This window comes from Cherax quadricarinatus, unplaced genomic scaffold (assembly GCF_038502225.1).
Source record: "Cherax quadricarinatus isolate ZL_2023a unplaced genomic scaffold, ASM3850222v1 Contig53, whole genome shotgun sequence".
In the NCBI taxonomy this organism is placed as follows: Eukaryota; Metazoa; Arthropoda; class Malacostraca; order Decapoda; family Parastacidae; genus Cherax; species Cherax quadricarinatus.
The window spans coordinates 377,576-395,290 of record NW_027195079.1 but is presented as its reverse complement, the minus strand read 5'-3'; the positions used below and the strand labels follow the sequence as shown (position 1 = coordinate 395,290).

Here is a 17,715-nt window from a genome sequence, read left to right as displayed (position 1 = left end):
TCCATACCCTGGGTTATCCTGGCTGGCTAACATTCCCTACCGTGGGTTATCCTGGGTGGCTAACACTCCATACCCTGGGTTATCCAGGCTGGCTAATATTCCCTAGCCTGGGTTATCCTGGGTGGCTAACACTCCCTACCCTGGTTTATCCTGGGTGGCTAACACACCCTACCCTGGGTTATCCTGGCTTGCTAACACTCCCTACCCTGGGTTATCCTGGGTAGCTAACACTCCCTACCCTGGGTTATCCTGGCTTGCTAACACTCATTACCGTTCATTATCCTGGCTGGCTAACTCTCCCTACCCTGGGTTATCCTGGCTAGCTAACACTCCCTACCCTGGGTTATTCTGGGTGGGTAACACTTCCAACCCTGGGTTATCCTGGCTGGCTAACACTCCCTACCCTGGGTTATCCTGGGTGGCTAACACTCCCTACCCTGGGTTATCCTGGGTGGCTAACACTTCCTACCCTGGGTTATCCTGGCTGGCTAACACTCCCTACCCTGGGTTATCCTGGGTGGTTAACACTCCCTACCCTGGGTTATCCTGGGTGGCTAACACTCCCTACCCTGGGTTATCCTGGGTGGCTGACACTCCCTACCCTGGGTTATCCTGGCTGGCTAACATTCCCTACCCTGGGTTATTCTCAGTGGCTAACATTCCCTGCCCTGGGTTATCCTGGGTGGCTAACATTCCCTACCCTGGGTTATCCTGGCTGGCTAATATTCCATACCCTGGGTTATCTATGAGAGAGCCACAAAATTTGGTTAACACAAACCTATTTGATATTATCCTGATGCCAAATGACTTCAAACAGGCGATAAATGACATGCCCATGCACTCTGCCCCAGGGCCAGACTCATGGAACTCTGTGTTCATCAAGAACTGCAAGAAGCCTCTATCACGAGCCTTTTCCATCCTATGGAGAGGGAGCATGGACACGGGGGTCGTCCCACAGTTACTAAAAACAACAGACATAGCCCCACTCCACAAAGGGGGCAGTAAAGCAATAGCAAAGAACTACAGACCAATAGCACTAACATCCCATATCATAAAAATCTTTGAAAGGGTCCTAAGAAGCAAGATCACCACCCATCTAGATACCCATCAATTACACAACCCAGGGCAACATGGGTTTAGAGGAGGTCACTCCTGTCTGTCTCAGCTACTGGATCACTACAACAAGGTCCTTGATGCACTAGAAGACAAAAAGAATGCAGATGTAATATATACAGACTTTGCAAAAGCCTTCGACAAGTGTGACCATGGTGTAATAGCGCACGAAATGCGTGCTAAAGGAATAACAGGAAAAGTGGTAGATGGATTTAAAGTTTCCTCACAAACAGAACACAGAGAGCAGTCGTCAACAGAGTAAAGTCCGAGGCAGCTACGGTGAAAAGCTCTGTTCCACAAGGCACAGTACTAGCTCCCATCTTGTTCCTCATCCTCATATCTGACATAGTCAAGGATGTCAGCCACAGCACCGTGTCTTCCTTTGCAGATGACACCCGAATCTGCATGACAGTGTCTTCCACTGCAGACACTGCAAGGCTTCAGGCGGACATCAACCAAATCTTTCAGTGGACTGCAGAAAACAATATGAAGTTCAACGATGAGAAATTTCAGTTACTCAGATATGGTAAACATGAGGAAATTAAATCTTCATCAGAGTATAAAACAAATTCCTTCCACAAAATAGAGTGAAAACCAACATCAAAGACCTGGGAGTGATCATGTCAGATGATCTCACCTTCAAGGACCATAACATTGTATCAATCGCATCTGCTAGAAAAATGACAGGATGGATAATGAGAACCTTCAAAAATAGGGAGGCCAAGCCCATGATGACACTCTTCAGGTCACTTGTTCTATCTAGGCTGGAATATTGCTGCACACTAACAGCATCTTTCAAGGCAGGTAAAATTGCTGACCTAGAAAATGTACAGAGAACCTTCAAGGTGCGCATAACGGAGATAAAACACCTCAGTTACTGGAAGCGCTTGAAGTTCTTGAACCTGTATTCCCTGGAACGCAGGCGGGAGAGATACATGATTATATACACCTGGAAAATCCTAGATGGACTAGTACCGAACTTGCACACGAAAATCACTCACAACGAAAGCGAAAGACTTGGCAGACGATGCAACATCCCCCCAATGAAAAGCAGGGGTGTCACTAGCACGTTAAGAGACAATACAATAAGTGTCGGCGGCTCGAGACTGTTCAACTGCCTCCCAGCACACATAAGGGGGATTACCAACAGACCTCTGGCAGTCTTCAAGCTGGCACTGGACAAGCACCTAAAGTCGGTACCTGACCAGCCGGGCTGTGTCTCGTACGTTGGATTGCGTGCAGCCCACAGTAACAGCCTGGTTGATCAAGCTCTGATCCACCAGGAGGCCTGGTCACAGACCGGGCCGCTGTGGCGTTGACCCCTGGAACTCTCTCCAGGTAAACTCCAGGTTATCCTGGCTTGCTAACACTCCCTACTTATCCTGGGTGGCAAACATTCCCTACCCTGGGTTATCCTGGCTGGCTAACACTCCCTACCCTGCGTTATCCTGGGTGGCTAACACTCCCTACCCTGGGTTATCCTGGGTGGCTAACACTCCCTACCCTGTGTTATCCTGGGTGGCTAGCACTTCCTACCCTGGGTTATCCTGGGTGGCTAACACTCCCTACCCTGTGTTATCCTGGGTGGCTAACACTTCCTACCCTGCGTTATCCTGGGTGGCTAACACTCCCTACCCTGCGTTATCCTGGGTGGCTAACACTCCCTACCCTGTGTTATCCTGGGTGGCTATCACTCCCTACCCTGTGTTATCCTGGGTGGCTAACACTTCCTACCCTGGGTTATCCTGGGTGGCTAACACTCCCTACCTTGTGTTATCCTGGGTGGCTAACACTCCCTACCCTGCGTTATCCTGGGTGGCTAACACTCCCTACCCTGCATTATCCTGGGTGGCTAACACTCCCTACCCTGTGTTATCCTGGGTGGCTATCACTCCCTACCCTGTGTTATCCTGGGTGGCTAACACTCCCTACCCTGGGTTATTCTCAGTGGCTAACACTCCCTACTCTGGGTTATCCTGGCTGGCTAACACTCCCTATTATGGGTTATCCTGGGTGGCTAAGACTCCCTGCCCTGGGTTATCCTGGGTGGCTAACATTCTCTACCCTGGGTGGCTAACACTCCCTACCCTGGGTTATTCTGGGTGGCTAACATTCCTTACCCTGGGTGGCTAACACTCCCTGTCCTGGGTTATCCTGGGTGGCTAACACTCTCTGTCCTGGGTTATCCTGGGTGGCTAAAATTCCCTACCCTGGGTGGCTAACACTCCCTACCCTGGGTGGCTAATACTCCCTACCCTGGGTTATCCTGGGTGGCTAACACTCCCTACCCTGGGTTATCCTGGGTGGCTAAGACTCCCTACCCTGGGTTATCCTGGGTGGCTAACATTCTCTACCCTGGGTGGCTAACACTCCCTACCCTGGGTTATTCTGGGTGGCTAACATTCCTTACCCTGGGTGGCTAACACTCCCTACCCTGGGTTATCCTGGGTGGCTAACACTCCCTACCCTGGGTTATCCTTGGTGGTTAACCTTCTGGGGTTAAAAATCCCAACAAAATCTTATCACTAGTAGACAATACTTATGATTATTAGGCTGGTCACTAACAACACTGATTGTTAGGCAGGTCACTAACAACACTGATTGATAGGCTGGTCACTAACAACACTGATTGTTAGGCAGGTCACTAACAACACTGATTGATAGGCTGGTCACTAACAACACTGATAGGCTGGTCACTAACAACACTGATTGATAGGCTGGTCACTAACAACACTGATTGATAGGCTGGTCACTAACAACACTGATTGTTAGGCAGGTCACTAAAAACACTGATTGATAGGCTGGTCACTAACAATGATTGTTAGGCAGGTCACTAACAACACTGATTGTTAAGCTGGTCACTAACAACATTGATTGTTAGGCTTCTCACTAACAACACTGATTGTTAGGCTGGTGACTAACAACACTGACTGTTAGGCTGGTGACTAACAACACTGACTGTTAGGCTGGTGACTAACAATGATTGTTAGTCTGATCACTAACAACACATTGTTAGCCAGGTAATTAACAACACTGTTAGGATGGTCACTAACAACACTGATTGTTAGGCTGGTCGCTAACAACACATTGTTAGGCAGGTCATTAACAACACTGATTGTTAGGCTGGTCGCTAACAACACATTGTTAGGCAGGTCATTAACAACGCTGATTGTTAGGCTGGTCGCTAACAACACATTGTTAGGCAGGTCATTAACATCGCTGATTATTAGGCTGGTCACTAACAACACTGATGATTGTGAAATTGGTCGCTATTAGATAGCAATACACGAGTGATGATTGTTAGGCTGGTCACAAGCAGGTAACATGAGTGATGATTGTTAGGCTGGTCACAGGCAGGTAAGACATGAGTGATGATTGTTAGGCTGGTCACAAGCAGGTGACATGAGTGATGATTGTTAGGCTGGTCACAAGCAGGTAACATGAGTGATGATTGTTAGGCTGGTCACAGGCAGGTAAGACATGAGTGATGATTGATAGTCTGGTCACAACATGTGACATGAGGGATGATTGTTAGGCTGGTTGCTAGCAGGTAACATGAGTGATGATTGTTAGGCTGGTCACAAGCAGGAAATATGAGTGATGATTATTAGGCTGGTCACAGGCAGGTAAGACATGAGTGATGATTGATAGTGTGGTCACAACATGTGACATGAGGGATGATTGTTAGTCTGGTCACAAGCAGGTGACATGAGTGATGATTGTTGGCTGGTCACAAGCAGGTAACATGAGTGATGATTGCTAGTCTGGTCACAAGCAGGTAACATGAATGATGATTGTTAGTCTGGTCACAAGCAGGTAACATGAGTGATGATTGTTGGCTGGTCACAAGCAGGTAACATGAGTGATTGTTGGCTGGTCACAAGCAGGTAACATGAGTGATGATTGTTGGCTGGTCACAAGCAGGTAAAATGAGTGATGATTGTTGGCTGGTCACAAGGAGGTAACATGCGTGATGATTGTTGGCTGACACAAGCAGGTAACATGAGTGATGATTGCATAGTGATGATTGTTAGGCTGGTTGCTAGCAGGTGACATGAGTGATGATTGTTAGTCTGGTCACAAACATGTTACATGAGTGATGATTGTTAGGCTGGTTGCTAGCAGGTGACATGAGTGATGATTGTTAGGCTGGTCACAAGCAGGTAACATGAGTGATGATTGTTAGGCTGGTCACAGGCAGGTAACATGAGTGATGATTGTTAGTCAGGTCACAAGAAGGTGACATGAGTGATGATTGTTAGGCTGGTTGTTAGCAGGTGACATGAGTGATGATTGTTAGGCTGGTCACAAGCAGGTGACATGAGTGATGATTGTTGGCTGGTCACAAGCAGGTAAAACATGAGTGATGATTGTTGGCTGGTCACAAGCAAGTAACATGAGTGATGATTGTTAGTCTGGTCACAGGCAGGTAACATGAGTGATGATTGTTAGTCTGGTCACAAGCAGGTAACATGAGTGATGATTGTTGGCTGGTCACAAGCAGGTAACTGAGTCACAAGCAGGTAACATGAGTGATGATTGTTGGCTGGTCACTGGTCACTAGCAGGTAACATGAGTGATGATTGTTAGTCTGGTACCAGGCAGGTAACATGAGTGATGATGATTGTTAGTCTGGTCACAAGCAGGTAACATGAGTGATGATTGTTGGCTGGTCACAAGCAGGTAACATGAGTGATGATTGTTGGCTGGTCACAAATAGGTAACATGAGTGATGATTGTTCGCTGGTCACAAGCAGGTAACATGAGTGATGATTGTTAGGCTGGTCACAAGCAAGTGACATGAGTGATGATTGTTGGCTGGTCACAAGCAGGTAACATGAATGATGATTGTTAGTCTGGTCACAAGCAGGTAACATAAGTGATGATTGTTAGGCTGGTCACAAGCAGGTGACATGATTGATGATTGTTGACTGGTCACAAGCAGGTAACATGAGTGATGATTGCTAGTCTGGTCACAAGCAGGTAACATGAATGATGATTGTTAGTCTGGTCACAAGCAGGTAACATGAGTGATGATTGTTGGCTGGTCACAAGCAGGTAACATGTGTGATGATTGTTGGCTGGTCACAAACAGGTAACATGAGTGATGATTGTTGGCTGGTCACAAGCAGGTAACATGTGTGATGATTGTTGGCTGGTCACAAGCAGGTAACATGAGGGATGATTGTTGGCTGGTCACAAGCAGGTAACATGAGTGATGATTGTTGGCTGGCCACAAGCAGGTAACATGAGTGATGATTGTTAGTCTGGTCACAAGCAGGTAACATGAGTGATGATTGTTGGCTGGTCACAAGCAAGTAACATGAGTGATGATTTTTGGCTGCTCACAAGCAGGTAACATGAGTGATGATTGTTGGATGGTCACATGCAAGTAACATGAGTGATGATTTTTGGCTGGTCACAAGCAGGTAACATGAGTGATGATTGTTGGCTGGTCACAAGCAGGTAACATGAGTGATGATTGTTAGTCTGGTCACAAGCAGGTAACATGAGTGATGATTGTTGGCTGGTCACAAGCAGGTAACATGAGTGATGATTGTTGGCTGGTCACAAGCAGGTAACATGAGTGATGATTGTTAGTCTGGTCACAAGCAGGTAACATGAGTGATGATTGTTGGCTGGTCACAAGCAGGTAACATGAGTGATGATTGTTGGCTGGTCACAAGCAGGTAACATGAGTGATGATTGTTGGCTGGTCACAAGCAGGTAACATGAGTGATGATTGTTGGCTGGTCACAAGCAGGTAACATGAGTGATGATTGTTGGCTGGTCACAAGCAGGTAACATGAGTGATAATTGTTGGCTGGTCACAAGCAGGTAACATGAGGGATGATTGTTGGCTGGTTGCTAGCAGGTGACATGAGTGATGATTGTTAGGCTGGTCACAAGCAGGTAACATGAGTGATGATTGTTAGGCTGGTCACAGGCAGGTGACATGAGTGATGATTGTTAGGCTGGATGTTAACAGGTGACGTGAGCGATGATTGTTAGGCTGGTCACAAGCAGGTGACATGAGTGATAATTGTTGGCTGGTCACAAGCAGGTAAGACATGAGTGATGATTGTTAGGCTGGTCACAGGCAGGTAACATGAGCAATGATTGTTAGTCTGGTCACAAGCAGGTAATGTGAGTGATGATTGTTGGCTGGTCACAAGCAAGTAACATGAGTGATGATTGTTAGTCTGGTCACAAGCAGGTAACATGAGTGATGATTGTTAGACTGGTCACAAGCAGGTTACATGAGTGATGATTGTTGGCTGGTCACAAGCAGGTAACATAAGTGATGATTGTTAGTCTGGTCACAGGCAAGTAACATGAGTGATGATTGTTAGTCTGGTCACAAGCAGGTAACATGAGTGTTGATTGTTAGTCTGGTCACAAGCAGGTGACATGAGTGATGATTGTTGGCTGGTCACAAGCAGGTAACATGAGTGATGATTGTTAGTCTGGTCACAAGCAGGTAACATGAGTGATGATTGTTGGCTGGTCACAAGCAGGTAACATGAATGATGATTGTTAGTCTGCTCACAAGCAGGTAACATAAATGATGATTGTTAGGCTGGTCACAAGCAGGTGACATGATTGTTGACTGGTCACAAGCAGGTAACATGAGTGATGATTGCTAGTCTGGTCACAAGCAGGTAACATGAATGATAATTGTTAGTCTGGTCACAAGCAGGTAACATGAGTGATGATTGTTGGCTGGTCACAAGCAGGTAACATGAGTGATGATTGTTGGCTGGTCACAAACAGGTAACATGAGTGATGATTGTTGGCTGGTCACAAGCAGGTAACATGTGTGATGATTGTTGGCTGGTCACAAGCAGGTAACATGAGGGATGATTGTTGGCTGGTCACAAGCAGGTAACATGAGTGATGATTGTTGGCTGGTCACAAGCAGGTAACATGAGTGATGATTGTTGGCTGGTCACAAGCAGGTAACATGAGTGATGATTGTTGGCTGGTCACAAGCAGGTAACATGAGTGATGATTGTTGGCTGGTCACAAGCAGGTAACATGAGTGATGATTGTTGGCTGGTCACAAGCAGGTAACATGAGTGATGATTGTTGGCTGGTCACAAGCAGGTAACATGAGTGATGATTGTTGGCTGGTCACAAGCAGGTAACATGAGTGATGATTGTTGGCTGGTCACAAGCAGGTAACATGAGTGATGATTGTTGGCTGGTCACAAGCAGGTAACATGAGTGATGATTGTTGGCTGGTCACAAGCAGGTAACATGAGTGATGATTGTTGGCTGGTCACAAGCAGGTAACATGAGTGATGATTGTTGGCTGGTCACAAGCAGGTAACATGAGTGATGATTGTTGGCTGGTCACAAGCAGGTAACATGAGTGATGATTGTTGGCTGGTCACAAGCAGGTAACATGAGTGATGATTGTTGGCTGGTCACAAGCAGGTAACATGAGTGATGATTGTTGGCTGGTCACAAGCAGGTAACATGAGTGATGATTGTTGGCTGGTCACAAGCAGGTAACATGAGTGATGATTGTTGGCTGGTCACAAGCAGGTAACATGAGTGATGATTGTTGGCTGGTCACAAGCAGGTAACATGAGTGATGATTGTTGGCTGGTCACAAGCAGGTAACATGAGTGATGATTGTTGGCTGGTCACAAGCAGGTAACATGAGTGATGATTGTTGGCTGGTCACAAGCAGGTAACATGAGTGATGATTGTTGGCTGGTCACAAGCAGGTAACATGAGTGATGATTGTTGGCTGGTCACAAGCAGGTAACATGAGTGATGATTGTTGGATGGTCACAAGCAGGTAACATGAGTGATGATTGTTGGCTGGTCACAAGCAGGTAACATGAGTGATGATTGTTGGCTGGTCACAAGCAGGTAACATGAGTGATGATTGTTGGCTGGTCACAAGCAGGTAACATGAGTGATGATTGTTGGCTGGTCACAAGCAGGTAACATGAGTGATGATTGTTGGCTGGTCACAAGCAGGTAACATGAGTGATGATTGTTGGCTGGTCACAAGCAGGTAACATGAGTGATGATTGTTAGTCTGGTCACAACCAGGTAACATGAGTGATGATTGTTGGCTGGTCACAAGCAGGTAACAGTGAAAATAAAGTCAAAGACTTAAAACAGAATATTTTTCAATACAATACCTTAATTGGACATGATACATAGTTGTACAAGGAATTATAGTAGTTGTTGGGTGTAGGTGCCAGAGCACCTTGTAGGCAGAGCATTATGGGCAGGCTTAAAAGTAACTTAAAATTAACTAAGCAATGAGAGATTCAGTGGTAAAAATTATTAATGCAGTGGGTTAGTAACCCAGTACAGCACAGCAAAGACACTGTCATATTGGCTTACAGTCATTAGGTAAGACACATATGCAACAGTTAGGTATCTTTATTTCGAAATGTTTCGCCTACACAGTAGGCTTCTTCAGTCGAGTACAGAAAAGTTGATAGAAGCAGAAGAGACTTGAAGACGATGTAATCAGTCCATCACCCTTAAAGTTTTGAGGTGGTCAGTCCCTCAGTCTGGAGAAGAGCATTGTTCCAAAGTCTGAAACAATATGGAGTTGAAGTGACAGGATGGAGCCTTATATAGCACCAGGAGGTGAGACGTAGGTCACTAGTAGAACGCAGATGTTGGGAGGTCAGGTCCCTCTCAAATCCAGCCGTTCTCACTAGAAGAGGTTGTTGAAGTAGATTTCAGGTCTGTTCCAAGATACCCTTGTGTTGCAATGTCTGACAGATTGAACATTAAAGTGGTATAAAGTACCGACAGGTTGTCAGGTAAGACACACGGGTATCATGGTACAGACCTGAAATCTACTTCGACATGTGTGTCTTACCTAACAACCTGTCGGTATTTTATACCACTTTAATGTTCGGCTTACAGTCAGCTAACAAGCAGGTACCTATTTAGTGCTAGGTGAAGACGAGCAGCTGGTTTAAGAAAACAAAACCGTGGAACACTACAGTGGGCCTATTGGCACATGCTAGGTTGGTTCAACCCACATCCATTCATATACCCATCTTACCTATATTTCAAGCTAGCTATCTGAAGTTGAAGAGACTAATGAATACCTGTACTTACCTGGATCATGTTCTGAGGGGTCATTGCCCCTTCAGCCTGGTCCATGACCAGGCTTTGCAGTGGATCAGGGCCTGATCAACCAGGCTGTTACTACTGGCTGCACACAAACTGTCAAATGAACTACATCCCGGCTTGTCATGTACTGACTTTAGGTGCCTGTCCAGCTTCCTCCTGAAGACAACCAGGGGTCTCTTGGTAATCCTTTATATATTCTGGGAGGCAGGGCCCCAGACACTGTATTGTCTCTTAGTGTACTAATGACACACCTGCTGAGTCTTTTGCTTTCATATGGAGTGATTTTATTGTACTAGTCCTTTTTTGGATTTTCTAGGTATATATTATGATGTATCTTTCTTGCTTGCATTCCAAGGGGTAAAGATCAAGGGACTTCAGCCATTCCCAGTAAATGAGGTGTTTTATTGTGCTTATATGTCTGGTGAAAGTTCTCTTTACATTCTTCAGGTCTGCAGTTTTGCCTGCTTTGAAATTGGCTGTTAGTGTACAGCAGTATTCTGGCTTACAAAGTACTGCTGTACACTAACAACCATTTTCAGAACAAGCAGTTTGAAGAGAATCATCAGTGACTTGGCCTTTCTAGTTTTGAAGGTTCTCATTACCTAACCTATCATTTTCCTGTCAGATGTGGTAGAGACATTGTTGTCATCAATCAGAAGTGAGATTCGCTGATATTATCACTTGCAGGTCCTTCACATTAGTTTTTTGCTCTGTTGTGTGGTTGGAATTTGTTTTATACTCCAATCCAATTTTTATTTCGACAAGTTTTCCATAGTGGAGCAATTGAAATTTGTTTTCATTTAACTTCATATTGTTTTCTGAGGCCTTAGAAAACAATATTAATGCATTAAACTTAATATTACTTGTGGTAAAACTTTTTTCTTCATAGTACTTTTGGGTGTCTTGCATGGATTAATTTGATTTTCATTATTTCTTATGGGGAAAATTAATTCGCCTTCCGATAATTTTGGCATACGATGAGCTCTCAGGAACGGATTAATATCGTATACCGGGGGTCCACTGTACAGTGGAACCTCTACTTGGAAGTTTAATCCACTCCATGACCTTGCTCGCAACTGGATTTGCTCGTTTGCAGAGTCAATTTTTCTCATTTAAATTAATTGAAATGTAATTAATCCATTCCATTGGAATTCTGTACTTCAATAATTTTGCTAATATCAACTTTACAGCTTATTTATCTATCTCACTTGATCTAATATGACATAATAAACAATATAAATAATATAGAAACATGATATACTCTAAAATGAATAAAATATGTAATTCCTGTAGTGGTATGGGCGGTGTCGGCAGCGGACAACAGTTTGTCTGGAGACCCGACAAAACACTTCTTGAATAATTTTGCTTATATCATCTATACGGCTTATTTATCTATCACAGTTCAACTAATATGACATAACAAACAATATAAATAACATAGAAACCTGATATATACTCTAGAATGAATAAAATAATTCATTATATGTGTGGCGGTGGCGGCGGCCAACAGGAGTTTATCTGGAGACAGGGCGAAATACTCCTTGAATATTTTGCGGTCATCAACTCTACGGTTTATTTATCTATCACAGTTCATCTAATATCAAATAATAAACAATATAAATAACATAGAAACCTGATACAGTGGACCCCCGGTTAACGATATTTTTTCACTCCAGAAGTATGTTCAGGTGCCAGTACTGACCGAATTTGTTCCCATAAGAAATATTGTGAAGTAGATTAGTCCATTTCAAACCCCCAAACATACACATACAAACGCATTTACATAAATACACTTACATAATTGGTCACATTCGGAGGTAATCGTTATGCGGGGGTCCACTGTATATACTCTAGAATGAATAAAATATATCATTATGTAACAGGTGGAGGCAGCCACAACCGCTCCCTCTTTGTTGTGGTAAACACTGCCATCTAGTGATGGCCTTTTGAAGCTGTCTATTATTATAATTATATTTATTTATTTATTAATTTGAACATGATACAGTGAAGTACAAAGGAATACAGTTATTACAGTGCAACATGCCAAAGCCCCTTGTATGCAGAGCGTTATGGGCTGGCTTAAAATTAACTTAAGATTAACTAAGCAATGATATATTCAGTGGTAAAAACATTATTGTAAACAAATAACAATTAAGCACAAATGAGTATTACAAAGACAGGTCATATGGTCATTTATTGTGTTGCTGAGCATTCAGTAGAATGGAGTATTTTATTTATTTATTTATTTATTTAATGTCTTTGCAAACAGTACATTGAGATTGTGTATATACAATAGTGGGTTGCAATGTAAAGAGAGCCTCTATTATGCCTTGGCATTATGGGCCAACTTAACATTATTGGCTTACAGTCTACTTAATACTAAGGAGTAGTATATCATAGTTGTACAATAGAATATTAATTATAAATGAATCAAAATTTGTATAATACGAAGATGTACATATTTATATTCTAAAATGCTTTTGTGAAAAACAATGATTCAATTATATTCCTGTCAACAATGGATAAAAGGTTCAGAGTGATTGTTGAAGTTATAATGTGGGAGTACATAGGTGAGTAAGTGTGTACTGAGTATTTAGCGTTTAGTCTAGGGTGATTAAGTGGCTTTTGAGAAGAGTCTTAAATTGATTTTCAGACTGGGTTACTTTATTATCTTCTGGTAATGAATTCCATATTTTGGGGCCCTTTATGTGCATATAGTTTTACACAGTGTGATATGGACACAAGGTATATCAAAAAGAGATCTGTGTCTTGTGTTATGGTCATGTGTCCTGTTTAGGTTGGTGAGGAGAAGTTTGAGTGTAGGGTTTATATTTGCGTGTATTGTTCTGTGTATTTAGTAGGTACATGAATAAGTATGAATGTTATTAATGGTGAGCAGATTCAGACTTTTGAAAATTGGTGGATTATGCTGGCGGGAGTGGGAATTTGTTATTATGTAGTACATTATTATTACATATGTATTATTATTATATGTATTATATTATTATTTATTTATTTATTTTTTATTTGGATATGATACATAGGTGTACAAAGAAATATAATAGTTGGATGTACATGCCAAAAGCCTCTTGTATGCAGAGCATTATGGGCAACTTAAAATTAACTTAAATTTAACTAAGCAATGATACATTCAGTGGTAAAAATTGCAGTAAACAAATTACAACATAAAGTACAAATGAGTATTTCAAATAAGAAGCATTAACCCTTTGACTGTCTTGGTCGTATATATACGTCTTACGAGCCAGTGTTTCGGACGTATTAATACGCATAAATTCTAGCGGCTTCAAATTAAGCAGGAGAAAGCTGTTAGGTCCACATGTGAGAGAATGGGTCTGTGTGGTCAGTGTGCACCACATAAAAATAATCCTGCAGTACGCAATGCATAATGAGAAAAAACCTGACAATTTTTTTTGGATTAAAATGCCGACTTTGAGGTGTATTTTCATGTGATAAAATGGGAAACATATAGAAATAGAGATGATTTTGATTAGTTTCACGATAAAAAAATGACCTTGAAATTGAGCTCAAAGTAGCGGAAATGTTTGATTTTTACCAATGTTCAGGAGTAAGCAAATCACACCACACGTCTAATACACGTCAACTGGGGAGTCTAATATTCTTTCACTAGTGCACTAATGTTATTTATACCATTTTTATAATAATGCAGTAGTCTGCATAACAAATTTTGTATTTTTTGTATGAATAAAAAATCAAAATAGAAAGCAATAGTAATATGAGAGGGACCTAGAGACGTGACTAATGAACAGAGGATATGTTATTTTAGTGCCAAGAAAGTCTATATTGTTTATTCTGGACCCTATTTTGAAATTGGCATCTTTTTTAATTTGTGTGAAATTGGCCAAATTGCCAAATTCTGACCACATTATTGGGTAGTTCAAATCAGTAAATGGGCAGTTTCTTGTACCTAACTGATAGAAAAAATGGAGTTCTAAAGAAATAGTTATGAGTTTGGTCAACTGGAACAACGGAACTGGCCAAAAACAGAGCTCAAAGTCGGCAAAATCGCAGATGCATATATGTCGCCGAGAACGCTAACTTCGCAGGAGCGTAATTCCGTGAGTTTTCGACCAAATTTCGTACTTTTGGTGTCATTGCCATTGAGAAAAGATTCTCTATCATTTCATAAGAAAAAATAATTTTTTTTTTTTCCAAAAATTTTGCGACATAGAATGACAATTCCAGAAAGGGGCTTGCGACAGTCAAAGGGTTAACCCTTAAACGGTTCAAACATATATATACGTTTTTTCTACATTTGAAAGTACATAAAAAAATTTTCATCATCTTTTTTTTTACATTTGAAAATGTATAAAAAACTTTTATCTACATTTTTTTATTATATTTGAAAATATGTAAAAAATACATAGATCTACTTTTGGAGCACTACGGATTTGAACGTCGATCTATTTGGACCGTTTAAGGGTTAAAGTTGTACAAATTTGTAGCATAACAATGTGTAATATAATTGAATCAGATTGAGTAAAATCAATGATTTGTAGTGCAGAAACAGGTCATATTTTCATTAGATGAGTTACTGTACATTCAAGAGAATGGGGTAATCTATTGGGTAATGTAATTAAAAAAACATAGTATGATAGGGTTGCAGGTTATACGTTTATGAGATTCAGTTATTCAGTATTTATTTAGTTGTGGTTGAGCAAGTAGTTTTTAAGAAGAGTCTTGAACTGATAAACAGACAGTATTTCTTTTATATTCTCAGGTAATGAATTTTTTTTTATTATTTTTTTTATTATCTCACTGTCCTATTCCTACCAAGGCAGGGTGACCCGAAAAAGAAAAACTTTCACCATCATTCACTCCATCACTGTCTTGCCAGAAGGGTGCTTTACACTACAGTTTTTAAACTGCAACATTAACACCCCTCCTTCAGAGTGCAGGCACTGTACTTCCCATCTCCAGGACTCAAGTCCGGCCTGCCGGTTTCCCTGAACCCCTTCATAAATGTTACTTTGCTCACACTCCAACAGCACGTCAAGTATTAAAAACCATTTGTCTCCATTCACTCCTATCAAACACGCTCACGCATGCCTGCTGGAAGTCCAAGCCCCTCGCACACAAAACCTCCTTTACCCCCTCCCTCCAACCTTTCCTAGGCCGACCCCTACCCCGCCTTCCTTCCACTACAGACTGATACACTCTTGAAGTCATTCTGTTTCACTCCATTCTCTCTACATGTCTGAACCACCTCAACAACCCTTCCTCAGCCCTCTGGACAACAGTTTTGGTAATCCCACACCTCCTCCTAACTTCCAAACTACGAATTCTCTGCATTATATTCACACCACACATTGCCCTCAGACATGACATCTCCACTGCCTCCAGCCTTCTCCTCGCTGCAACATTCATCACCCATGCTTCACACCCATATAAGAGCATTGGTAAAACTATACTCTCATACATTCCCCTCTTTGCCTCCAAGGACAAAGTTCTTTGTCTCCACAGACTCCTAAGTGCACCACTCACCCTTTTCCCCTCATCAATTCTATGATTCACCTCATCTTTCATAGACCCATCCGCTGACACGTCCACTCCCAAATATCTGAATACATTCACCTCCTCCATACTCTCTCCCTCCAATCTGATATCCAATCTTTCATCACCTAATCTTTTTGTTATCCTCATAACCTTACTCTTTCCTGTATTCACTTTTAATTTTCTTCTTTAGCATACCCTACCAAATTCATCCACCAATCTCTGCAACTTCTCTTCAGAATCTCCCAAGAGCACAGTGTCATCAGCAAAGAGCAACTGTGACAACTCCCACTTTATGAGTGATTCTTTATCTTTTAACTCCACGCCTCTTGCCAAGACCCTCGCATTTACTTCTCTTACTACCCCATCTATAAATATATTAAGCAACCACGGTGACATCACACATCCTTGTCTAAGGCCTACTTTTACTGGGAAATAATTTCCCTCTTTCCTACATACTCTAACTTGAGCCTCACTATCCTCGTAAAAACTCTTCACTGCTTTCAGTAACCTACCTCCTACACCATAAACCTGCAACATCTGCCACATTGCCCCCCTGTCCACCCTGTCATACGCCTTTTCCAAATCCATAAATGCCACAAAGACCTCTTTAGCCTTATCTAAATACTGTTCACTTATGTGTTTCACTGTAAACACCTGGTCCACACACCCCCTACCTTTCCTAAAGCCTCCTTGTTCATCTGCTATCCTATTCTCCGTCTTACTCTTAATTCTTTCAATAATAACTCTACCATACACTTTACCAGGTATACTCAACAAACTTATCCCCCTATAATTTTTGCACTCTCTTTTATCCCCTTTGCCTTTATACAAAGGAACTATGCATGCTCTCTGCCAATCCCTAGGTACCTTACCCTCTTCCATACATTTATTAAATAATTACACCAACCACTCCAAAACTATATCCCCACCTGCTTTTAACATTTCTATCTTTATCCCATCAATCCCGGCTGCCTTACCCCCTTTCATTTTACCTACTGCCTCACGAACTTCCCCCCACACTCACAACTGGCTCTTCCTCACTCTTACAAGATGTTATTCCTCCTTGCCCTATACATGAAATCACAGCTTCCCTATCTTCATCAACATTTAACAATTCCTCAAAATATTCCCTCCATCTTCTCAATACCTCTAACTCTCCATGGAGTTGCAGCCCAGCCACCGTGGAGAGAAGACGTCGTCGTTCCTGCTCTTCAGCTGAGCAACTCTGAACACTGTTGCTCGAGAATTTACTTGGGTTATCCTGAGTAGTTCTTCACCAGAGCTGAGAGGAGACTTGTTTGCAGTCACTTCGAGCCCCATCCCATCAAGAGGGTAAGGCGGTGACTTGCTTGCTTGTTCACCCCTCTCATCCCCATCCCCCCATCCTTCCCCATCCTCCCCTCACCCATACATCAACACTGGCCCACACACTTAACACACTACATACATTGCTATCCTTCTGACTGTCCTATCTTCTTCTTTTTCGGCAACTTCGCTTTGGCGAGTTAACACAAGGCATTTTGACCATCTGGTAGCCCGTGTGGTTTTTTAAAATCCAGCCGATCTTTGCCTTGGGCCCTTTCCCCTCACTACTCGAGGGTAGGCTATCTTAGGGGCTGACCTTCATAAGTCAGCTGAAATAGGATGTTAGGCTAACATTAAGGAAAGATACCTTTTTGTTAAGCAACTCCTCTGCCAGATGCTCCTTCCCAGGCATCATGGCGAGGATTCGTGTAAGATTACGCATTGATGGAAATCAAATGTCCATGAAAGACATTCTCAAATGTATTTGCTCCAACTCAACTGTTGCTCCAGTGGATGTTTTTCAAACCCACGCTGGAGCAGTACTTCTCCTCTCTTCGGAAGAAGAGTTACTTCAACTACTAAAGCATGATGTCTTGGATAAACTGAAGACTTCTGGTGTTACCCCAGTTGCACCTGACAGCT

General features: G+C 42.5%; 1 protein-coding gene across 3 annotated transcripts in view; it reads left to right on the top strand.

Annotated features, from left to right (window-relative positions):
* The window catches only part of LOC128697884 (zinc finger protein 551-like), a 103,638-nt gene that overhangs the window by 6,334 nt on the left and 79,589 nt on the right, over positions 1-17,715 (top strand). The window contains exon 1 of one of the 3 annotated variants that reach the window (XM_070079949.1): positions 16,937-17,100. The exons of the other annotated variants lie outside the window; for them this stretch is intronic. The gene's annotated coding sequence lies outside the window, so the exon portion shown is untranslated. Of the gene's footprint in view, positions 1-16,936; positions 17,101-17,715 lie in introns of those variants that run through there. 3 annotated transcript variants of the gene reach the window in all.